Source organism: Anabrus simplex, chromosome 1 (assembly GCF_040414725.1).
Source record: "Anabrus simplex isolate iqAnaSimp1 chromosome 1, ASM4041472v1, whole genome shotgun sequence".
Lineage (NCBI taxonomy): Eukaryota > Metazoa > Arthropoda > Insecta > Orthoptera > Tettigoniidae > Anabrus > Anabrus simplex.
Genome location: NC_090265.1, coordinates 1,192,436,242 through 1,192,447,758, shown reverse-complemented (window position 1 = coordinate 1,192,447,758; position 11,517 = coordinate 1,192,436,242). Strand labels below are relative to the sequence as shown.

General features: G+C 40.1%; 1 protein-coding gene across 3 annotated transcripts in view; it reads left to right on the top strand.

Moving 5' to 3' along the window:
• The window catches only part of Sec16 (Secretory 16), a 753,833-nt gene that overhangs the window by 543,695 nt on the left and 198,621 nt on the right, over window positions 1-11,517 (top strand). The gene's annotated exons all lie outside the window — the stretch shown is intronic.

Sequence of the window (11,517 nt, the reverse complement as noted above, 5' to 3'; positions counted from 1 at the left end):
ATTCGGCGAACAGACAGCCCCCAAACCGTTGGAATTAACCAAGGAAAGTTAAGATCCTCGACCCAATGAAGACCCTTTAAACCAAAGGCCAACATGTGCTAACCATTTAGCTCATACTATACATACCAGTGTCAAAATATTACAACCATGATATAGGCCTACAAGACGAAAATAAAAAGCGTGACTTCTACACAGTTTCGTTTCCGATTTCTTTACACAGTTCGTAATAATTGAAAACCTTTAAATTCAGTTCAGTTCTCTTATTGCAAATTAAAGATGTACGTGGATATAACGGCGATAACTTGTATTTAGGAAAAGATTCCGTAGACCCTTTGCGAATGATAGGTTAGATACCCAACATGGCGCGGCTCCCGCAGCTCAACTCAGACGATGTCACAGAGGTTAGAAATTCAACGCGGCATGTCTCAAACGATGTCACAGCGGCTTGTGCGAAGCTGCCAACTTAGGAACTAGTTACAAGACTAGGCTATGAGAAAAGATATTTGTCTGGCTTGGTTAGGTCTGGCTTTTCAAGACTATTGGGCAGAGGGCAACAAAGTGGTCAACAGGCCTCTGGCAGCCCTAGCCAGCCTATACCAACACAGAAAATGGTGACAAATTTGAGGTTTACGCTGTCTATGTTTTAATTCTTGTAAATAAGAATACTTCTAGGGGTCGGTTAGTGGACCGAGGAGAAGCATCGGCACCAGGAGGCTCGTAGTGAGGTTGCACGTGAATGACCTGCGCACAGCACTCCAGCCTACAAGATCCTTGTTCAAGACTACCAACTCTGAATCGCACGTACATTCTCCCATAACAGGTTGCCGCTATTATATGCTAAGAGTATTGACCATTCCCTCTAAATTAAAAAAACTTTTGTGTAGGCCTAATATTTTTTGTTACGTATGATCGGTCTTTGCGAGAAAATTGTGACCAAGAAAAAATAATTTTTCAACGATCTATGCGATAAAACGATAGTTCGAGAAACGATAGATGCGGGGAAATTTAACATTGGTTTATATGGAACATTTTTAGGACCGAATAAATCCAACGATGAATACGGGAAAACGTTAGTTCCGGGAACGATGCATCGAGGTTCTATTGTATTTGACTTGTATTAGTATTGTATATAATCTCCCCCCCCCTCCCTTGCCGCCCTTTTCCATTATGTCTCGAGACTGTTACGCATGCGCATGTTGTTAAATATTTTCCGCTTAAGGATCTTCTGGATTTCTCTTTATCTCCCCCCCCCCCCATCCCTTGCCGTCCTTTTCCATTATGTCTCGAGACTGTTACGCATACGCATGTTGTTAAATATTTTCCGCTTAAGGATCTTCCGGATTTCTCTTTTTGAAAGTTGCCAGGTATGCATAACACTTTATCCACATTGTAATATTATGATAAATATAAACTTTATTGCGCACAAGTTGTGCAGTATTAGAATACATTAATCAATACAGAGGTCTATGATTGATTTCACACGATTTTTACACGACAGTACGTGATATCGGTCACAATGTTTACCGCAGAGTTCACATATGCACATCGAGTCCGGGTCGTGGTATGTCTTCGACCTACAGATTTTGTGATGGTAGCCATGGACTGCCGTGGAAATTACAAAGTGTCTCAGCTCCTGGTTTGTGCCGGTCCATGCTCTGTTCATCATGGCCTCTGAAGAGTAGAACTCTGGCCATATCTCCTTTTTCTTCTCCCTCTCTAACCGCAGTTTCTTCCAGTTGTCTGTACAGGACAGATTGAATTTCCATCTCAGGTCCTCTATTAGAAATGTTTCTCTCGCGAGTTCGTACGCTAGTCTTGATTTGGTGTACTTTGAAATTCCGAGGGCTGCTTTCAAGAATCTGGCTTTCACTCTTTCCATTCGTATTAGGTCTTTATAGCTTAACTTTTCCCATGTTATCTCTGTTCCGTATGTTAGAATAGGAACGATTTTGGCTTCAAAAAGGGCTATAGCTGTATCCAGGGAGAGTTTGCTTAATGACATGATGTCGTAGATGGCTTTGGTTGCGGCAGCTGCTCGTTGTGTTGTGTGAATTCTGAATGAGTGTGCTGTTGTCTGGACCGTTATGCCCAGATATTTGAAGCTGTACAGGGCAGATTGAATTTTGTAGTTTGTAGAGGTTCATGTTTGAGGTAAATTTTGTCCCTTGCGGATAGGCGTCCTCCTTTCCTGAAGACCATGTGTACTGTCTTTTGTGCGTTTATTTGCAGTCCGTTGTATTCAGCCCATGTTCCTAGAGCATTTATTCCTTTCTGGAGTTCGTTAGTATCGTGAGAATCCATCACCATGTCGTCTGCGTATATATAAATCTTGAGGGACGGAGCGGAAGTTCTTATTGCTTGGACCACGTCATGTGTGGCTACGTTGAACAGAAGGGGACTAAGGGGGTCTCCTTGTAACACTCCGTTTGTCTGTATAATTTCTTGTGAGGTTGTTACGTTGTCTGAAATTATGATGGTGTTTTTAGTCAGGATGTTGTGTATCAAGATGCTTAGTTCCTTGTTTTGTTCCACCATCTGTTCTAGTTTGGCGCATGTTAAGGTCCTGTGGAGATTGTTGAACGCTTTTGTAAAATCGACGAATACTGCGTGGAATTTTCCTTTTGGGAATCTTATATCCTCCTCGATGTCGTCTATGAGGTTTTTGACTGCATGTAGGGTGCTTCGGCTTTTCCTGAATCCAAATTGTTCCTCTGGGATCTTGTTGTCGATTTCCTCTGTTAGTCTTATCTTCACAAGATTTGTCAGAATTTTGAGAAAGTTGTTCTCTAGCGCAATTCCCCGGTACGAGTTTGGGTCAAGTGGCTCTCCTTTTCCCTTGTATATCATTCTAATTTTCGAGGTTTCCAAGCTCATCGGGATTTGTCCTGTATACAGACATAAGTTCATCATGTTCATGATTGCTGGGATTAAAACTTCCGAGGCTGCTTTGATGTGCTCGTTAAATATCCCATCCGGGCCTGCTGCCTTCTTGTTTTTCAATGTTGATATAGTGTTTCTAATTTCCTCTGTTGTAAATCTTCTGATGTCATCGTATTGTCTTGTTATTTCATGAGCTTCGATGACACTTTGTTGGTTTAGGATGTTCGTGAAGTGAGCCTTCCAGATTGGCATCTCTATTTTCCCCATTGTCTTTGACTGTCATGGCTTTAAAGCAATGTAGGGGTTTTCTTTTGCTTCTTCCACCATTCTTCTAGCCTTGAGTTCTGTGAAATTGTCTCGTTTTGTCTTTAGAACGTTTTTATATTCTTTTCTGAGTCTGCTGTATGTGATCAGGTCGTCCTGATTTTGAGTGCGTTTGGCCACGTGAAGGGCTGATATGACTCTCTTTCTCTCTGTATAGCATTGTTGATCGAACCATTTCTTTGCCTTTCTCTCGTTTATTGTGGAGGTTGCGGCTTTGATTATGTCTTCTAGCGCTGTTGCAGCAGCATCTAGGTCCTTTTCCTGAATCTTGTTTTCAAAGATGGTAAGCTTGTCTCCATTTTCGCGTTTTTTATTCACATCTATCTTTCTGGAGGTTCTTTTCGTATGGTTTGTTTCCTGCCGTGTGCCTTTAGACTCTTTCAATTTGAAAGTAGTTGTCACTGGACAATGTTTCTTTATTGGTGTCACCGCATCGGAATATAACACCTTATGGTCCGTTACTTCTAGATCGTTGCCTTTGTACAGGATCATGTCTATGGTACTGCTACCATTATGTGCGAAGTATGTGTTGTCTTCTCTCTTGCTAACCAGTGTAAATCCCTCTTCAGCCATCATCTGTAGTAGTTCCTTACTTCTGCAATCATACTTATCTAGCCTACAGTTTAGGTCGCCCGCTATAATAATACTTTTTCCCGTGGCCGTCTTTCCTAGAGCAGTCATCACGATTGCTATGATGTCTTCAATCGGGGTCAGTGGTTTGATGTATAGGCCTACGAAAGTCACTCTCTCGGACTCCATTATAATGGTGTCTTCTTGTTCATAGACGCAAGATGTTCTTCCTATCGTTGGTTTGTAGAAGCAGGATATTCCTTTTGTAGGTCTTCCCCTCGGTCCTTTTTTTGCAGGAATATGTTTTGAGTAGGTTACTATCAGCGTTCCTTCTCTAAGTGAAATTACCCTTCTATATGTCCCTTTTGTGAATCATGTTAGTTCTCAGCCACGTAACATGTTGACTTGTTTCTTCTGCCAAGTCACTTATTGCATACCCGAACTTAGCAACTGACTTATTGACATTTTGACTCATGGGCTAGATGTATCACAGTAATACCACTGACTGTGTCCCAGTTAACCTGAGTATAACCACAATTTTGAAATGACTCACTGTTACAATGTATCAACTTTGGTACAGTCGAACCTATCCTAACGGACACCCTTATTCAGCGGACACCTGCCTATACGGACAATTTCCCTTGGAACCGATTTTATTTTACATAAGACAAGTGTTAAATTGGCCTCGTTTAAGCGGACACCTCGAACTCCGGACAGCGGACATTGCCATTTGTCCCGTCCACTTGACTTAAGCAGACAGTTTACACGTTGCAGGACAATTTATTACGCCGGACCACATGTCCTTTATTTTAAAACCATTCTTCAGACATAAGGAAATCCCTTTTGAATGTTTGTACTATTGTATTTCGAGTGCGAGGGGAGAGAGTGTACATCGGAATGCAGTTCTACCTAGTGGTGTATAGGCCTATTCCGAGAATTCTAATTGCCCAGAAATGCTGCCAGAGACTGTTGACTCACAAGTTACTTAGGGATTTTCATCCCTTCTTGCATCATTCTATTCATAACTCGGATTGTCGCTGATAAGGTCGAGCTCCGGTAGTCAACCTGAGAAGGTAAAGACAGTACAGTACAGGTGCTAATTAGTGAGACAGAAATACCGTAGCAGTTCAGTTGTCTGTTAAATATGAGTAACAAGGGATGATCGTGTTTAGATCTCGAGGCAAGAAGAAATGTAATTATAGAAAGTGACAAGTGCCTTTCAGTGAGAAAGCTTGCCGAAAAATTCAACTGCGGGAAAACTCAAATAAACACTATTGTGAAGAATAGAACTGAATATCGCAGTTAAGAAAATATGTGCTAAATTTACACAGACGAAGCTTCACGATTACTTCACGAAGCTGTAATGCTTGTAAATGATGTAAAATCACTTATAATAACTCTCTATGAAATACTAACACAGAAATGATTTAGAATAATAAAAATAAAGATATGTATGCTTATATTTAAGGTGGATGTTCTTTGATGTTAAAATGTTCGATTATTTTTACAAACTTATTTTAGCGGACCCCTCTCGTAACGGACATTTTTCCTTGGAACCGACGGTGTCCGCAGAAGGGAGGTTCGACTGTATATCTTACGCGCACACCCATCCACCCACTCATTAGATTATGCCTTTTCATTGATGAGCAAAAATATGAAGTTACATAAGATGGCTTGCAGTAGCAATCTCATTCTGTAGGACAAGTTTCTTAAGATTTTTTTTTTTTAATGTTAGATGTCAAAATTATGAGAGTTAAAAATGTAAAACATAAAGTAGAATAACATCATTATTATCATTTAGACTTTCACGGCCTATCTATCCATGATATATTTTTGGGATTATGCCGAGTAATGAACTATATAAACACACTTAACACATGTTTTGAAAGGTACCTTGCCTTTCTTCATCAGGAGAAAACAGAAAATAGAAACACGGCGCATCAATGATTTGTAAGAGAAAGCAACAAAAAACTTAAAATGGTGCCCTAACACCCATAGTATCCCCTGCCTGTCATAAAAGGTGACTGTAAGGGGCCGTAAGGGCTCTGAACTTTGGAGCGTGGGTTGCCACGGGGCCCTCGGCTGCGTCCTGGCATTGCTTCCATTTACTTGTGCCAGGCTCCTCACTTTCATCTATCCTATCCGACCTCCCTAGGTCAACTCTTGTTCTTTTAAGACCCCAACAGTATTATGTATGGAGGCCTAGGGAGTCTTTAATTTTCATGCCCTTCATGGCCCTTGTCTTCCTTCGTCCAATACCTTCATTTTTCGAAGTGCCGGACCCCTTCCATTTTTTCTCTCTGATTAGTGTTATATAGAGGATGGTTGCATAGTTGTACTTCCTCTTAAAACGATAATCACCACTACCACCATGGCTGCAGTAAAGCATCACTTTCTGATGGTTCTGATAATAGGTAGCTGTGATTCACTGATTTTGTAGCCTGTATCACAGTTGAAATTACCTGGGTGCTTATTACATCTTAGGACACTATTTTAAGTTCTTTGTCGCTTTCTCTAAGAAACCATTGATGTGGTGTTTCCGCTTTCTATTTTCCCTGATGAAGAAAGGCAAGGAACTACGCCCTTCCTGTGTCCAGGATCGTTCACGTAAAAGAAATCCCGACCAGTCTGTCAGGGTTCTTGAATTGTACGATATCAGTATATCTACATTCTTTTATGTGGGATCAGGGAGAGAACCAATACGCTGAGTAATATTTTATATCCCAGTAAACATGATGGACGTCTCCATCTGACATATCCATGGATCATATGATTACCATCGGGCGAGTTATCCGTGCGGTTAGAAGCACGCAGCTGTGAACTCGCATCCGGGAGATAGTGGATTCGAACCGCATTGTCTGTAGACGTGAAGATGGTTTTCCATGGTTTCCCATTTTTACACCAGGTATATGCTGAGGCTGTACCTTAATTAAGGCCACGGCCGCTTCCTTTCCATTCCTAGGCCTTTCCTGTCCCATTCTCGCCATAAGACCCATCTGTGTCTGTGCGATGTAAAGCAACTAGCATATGATTACCCAAAAATTCATCACCGTAACTCTTAAGTATCTTACACTGTTGTAAAAAGCTATAAATAAGATCTCAAGTTACTATTATTATTAAGAAAAATAAGTCTTGGAGGAGAAAAATGAATTAATAGTAATAAAATTCAAAATCAATTAATTAGTTAACATCTGGTGGGTTGAAATTATTCGTTAATGATCACATTCTTCATTTCATCTTTTAATCGTCATTGAAATGTGCTGAAAATTCTTCATATTTACAACCTTCAGAAGATAAAATTGTTTACATATGCATGTTCATCATAGGAAAATATTATGGTTACATTACGGTATTACATTCTTTGTAACTAACATTCATTGTCCATCGTAATATTCTCATTTGTTCATAGGACACTTTGCTAAAATAATGTTTACTAACTTTTAGGCTGGATTATCTCATAATATTTTTAATACATGTCAACATAAGCCTCCGGAAAAGTGATAAGTTTCCTGTTAGTTTCAGCAAGACTTTGCTTTAAATCAATTAAAATAAATTATCATATCATTTAAAATCATATCTTAAATAACTTTCCTATATACACTAAAGTAATCATTCAGTCTAGCATGGTAATCACTCATTCACTCACTCCTGGACGCTACACCCCATGAAGGGCCTTGGTCTCTCGAACTATCGTAGCCCACACCTCTCGATTGGTTGCCTTGCTTCTCCATCTTCGTACACCCATCTTCCTGAGGTCTTCCTCCACATCATCCAGCCATCTCTTTCTTGGTCTTCCTTTCAGTCGTCTCCCGCCTGGTTTACCCTGATATACTTTCTTAACTGCTCTCTCTTCAGGTATCCATTCCACATGTCCTAGCCATCTCAGTCTACTACCCTTGATATCCTACACAGTATCTGGTTCCCCATATAATATCTTTATTTCCTCATTCCTCCTTATCCTCCATACCCCATTATCATTTACGGATCCATATATTTTCCTTAATATCTTTCGTTCCCATCTCCGGAGGAGTTCTTCATCTGTGCCAATAAGAGTCCAAGTCTCTGATCCATAAGTCACCACTGGTTTAACTACGGTTCTATACACTTTAATCTTCAAATTCCTACTAAGCGTTCTTGTTCTTGTAGCCAGGTACTCCTAACCACCATATCATTACTTACGGCAAAATCTAACAGCCTCAATCCATTATCATTGGAATGCTCATGAAGATTTTTTTTTTTCCAATTGTCCCTCGAAAGGCTTCTTCACATCCTACTTTAGCATTAAGATCTCCTAAAACAATATTAATATGTTTTGGTATACCATCTATTACCTGCTCCAGTTGGCTATAGAATTACTCCTTATTTTCTTCGTCCGCTTCCTCAGTCAGAGCATATACACATACAAGTGTTGTATTGAAGAACCTGCCTTTCATCCTCAAGCTGTTCATTCTCTCATCTATTGGTTTAAAATCCATCACCATAGGTCTACATCTGTTATCAGTCAAAAAGCCTGTGCCCCCTCCCGTACCAATATTACTTCCACTGTACATCAGTGTGTATCTTCCACTCTGAAAGGTACCACTCCCTTTCTATCTCACCACTTGTATGGCCACAGTGTTTATTTTGTACCTCTCCATTTCTTCCTTCAGGGATTGTAAGGCACCTGGTTTCTTTTATGTCCTTACATTCCAGGTTGCAATTGTAATGTCATGTTTCCGGAGTACCTTTCCATGCCTATTTCGTCGTCGTTGATCAGTCCAGCTATTCCTTTCGAGTTCTGAAACGAGTGTTTTCACGAGATGGAGTTGTTAGCCCCATGCTCAACCCCCAACCTGGAGGGCCAGGGACCCTTCTATCTGGATTACCATACCATAGTCGAGGGTATCCCATTTTAAGGCGCTGGATACTCGCCCTCATCCATCTCCCGAAGGAGTAGAATTTGCTGGTACCGTAGGCAGAAAAACCACCAACTTGAGCATTTCTCAGTATTTCCCATGGGCACCCACTCGGCATGTGTACCCAAACTGAGACTCATCTACCAGCCATTGACCCTCCTCCTTTATCCAGGCTTGGAACTGGTGCTGGGATTTCCGTGGTATCTCCCAGTGGTGGAGTTATTCACTACCTTAAATGAGTCTAAAAATAACTATACGATCTCACATGAATCAACTAAAATATTTGGGAAACATTACTTTTGAAGACATTGTACGATATCAGTTAATCTACATTCTTATATACAGTACCAATGATCCTTCATGTTAATCTAAGTATGCCATCATCAAGTTAAAAGAATGCAACTTTTCAGAAGATGTTCTACGTTAACAAGTCCAAGTGTAATGAATACTCGTTCTTATGGGGATATCTTTTGATAACCAATTCCTAGCATATTCCACGAAGGTTAAAATACATCACAATTATCGTAATATATGGATTCTTGACAAAATACAATGTTATTCAATCATCGGCACTTATGACCATAGTTTGCGTCAATCATCTCGTTTCTCACCTAATACTCCATTTCTTCTTTCATTTTGTCGTAGCACATACTTCCATTCATTTTTAGATTTAGCAGTTTGCATAATTTTATATTATTTGTAGTAATATGTAAATAGATTAGTTTTAGATATCTTCAGTGTTACCTACAAAAATATTTATAAAGTGCCTATCCATTTATAAAACTTTGAGAAGAATCAAATTTTTAAAGTTGGTAAAATCACTACTTCTGTATTTGCTGAAAGGCTACAAAGACAAATAGTTATAACTAGGGCCCGGATTTTTAGGTTCTTAAAAACCACGTTTTAGTTTTTTTAATAGCTCAAAATAGTTTTTTTAGGTTTTTATCTTCCTGAAATAGTTTTTAATGATCATTTCCATCATTACTGAAGTTATACTATTCATTCAAATTTTTGTACTTTATTTTAACCTTCACGCCTCTCTAGTACAAAACTATACCACTCATTTCAAAATATGGCACAGAATGGGTTAATGAAAGCATTTCAAACACATCATACCAACTGAAATTTAAAATAACAAGGAATATTGATGTGCAGATACAATAAATGGTTCATTGTAGGTTAAATTTTTGTCACTTCCAATGCATCAAGAAACATTTTCAGAAGCACAGAACACAGTTTTCACTTGCTGTTGCATTGTACAACTAAATACATTTACAGATTTTGCAGAGTGAAACTTTTTCTGTTATCTCTCAAAACATTCTTATAGCAGGAAAATGTACGCTCCACACAACAAGAAGTCCTTGGAGCAAGCTTCATTGAAGCAATAGCTCTCGGTCCCCATGGTACCTCGCCAGCAATTTCTTCTCCCTGAAGTATTGCAGACACACTGTTCACTGCTGAAAATCGAGGGTTCCGCTGTAGAATTTTGGTGAGCTTGAGTGAATAGGCTTCACCCACTGGTCCTGGTATTTCCTTCTTCGAAATGGAGTCCACAACTTCTATTGAATCTTTTAATGACAACGATGCCGACTCAACACGCTCAATAGCTGCAGGAAGATGAGCAAAGTGTGCCCTAATGAAGGCAAGTGAAACAGCGTTCTTGTTCGTGAGAGCTGTTTTAGCCTACACTATGCAGAGTGCATCATCGACATCAAAAGAATTTATAACATTTTTAATGTCTTCAAAGTGATTGGCATAGTATAGGGCTGCATTGAGCCCTGTCTCCCAACGAGTGATTATGGGTTTGGGAGGAAGAGGAGTTTGAGGCAACATTTCCTTGAATGTGAGAATGCAGCTAGGAGCTTTAAGAAACACCTTTCTCACAGAATAAACAATACTGTTTACTCATGGACAATTATTTCTAACCTCTTCAGCCAATCTGTGTAAGCCATGGCCTATGCAAGTTACACGCAGCATGTTAGGGCAGAAACTCTTCAATACTTCACCAGCTTTGATCATATATGCCGCACTATCACTCAAAAGAAGTAAAAACTTGCCATCCTGTTTTTCTCTTGGCCAAAGAATGCGAAGAGCATATCGGACGGTGCAAGCTATGGTGAGCGGCACTTTTGCCGAAACCAGCGCTTCACATAAACGGATATTACCGAGCTCGATAGCTGCAGACACTTAAGTGCGGCCAGTATCCAGTAATCGGGGGATAGTGGGTTCGAACCCCATTGTCGGCAGCCCTGAAGATGGTTTTCCGTAGTTTCCCATTTTCACACCAGGCAAATGCCGGGTCTGTACCCTAATTAAGGCCACGGCCGCTTCCTTCCAGTTCCTAGGCCTTTCCTATCCCATCGTCGCAGTAAGACATATCTGTGTCGGTGCGACGTAAAACAAATAGCAAAAAAAAAACTTACTTTTCATTATAGTAATGGGGATTTTTTTTATTGGAGGTATGCTAAATAATTCCTTACCTGCTTTTGGCAGACTTGACAAAATATAATTTTGCCATCTGTAGTAAAGTCCGGATCGTTACTAATCCACTGGCGAATCAACCAACTTCGAGATGACTTGCCTTTAGGCATCGCTACTTCTGAGATGCGTAAGCTTCTTAAACTGCCTTCAATAATAAATTGATTTATAGGGAAAATTAATTTTAGTCTGTCGCATAATAATGTGTATAGAGCTAAACAGTGAACAGCGCCGTAGCTGGCGGTAGTCGTCCATACACAATGAGAGATGCACTGAAGCTGGCAAGTTAGGCGGGCTTGTACCTGATAGATACAGGTCAGGGGGTTGTCTCTTGATTTGTGCTATACCCTAGTGGAATAGTACCGTATCA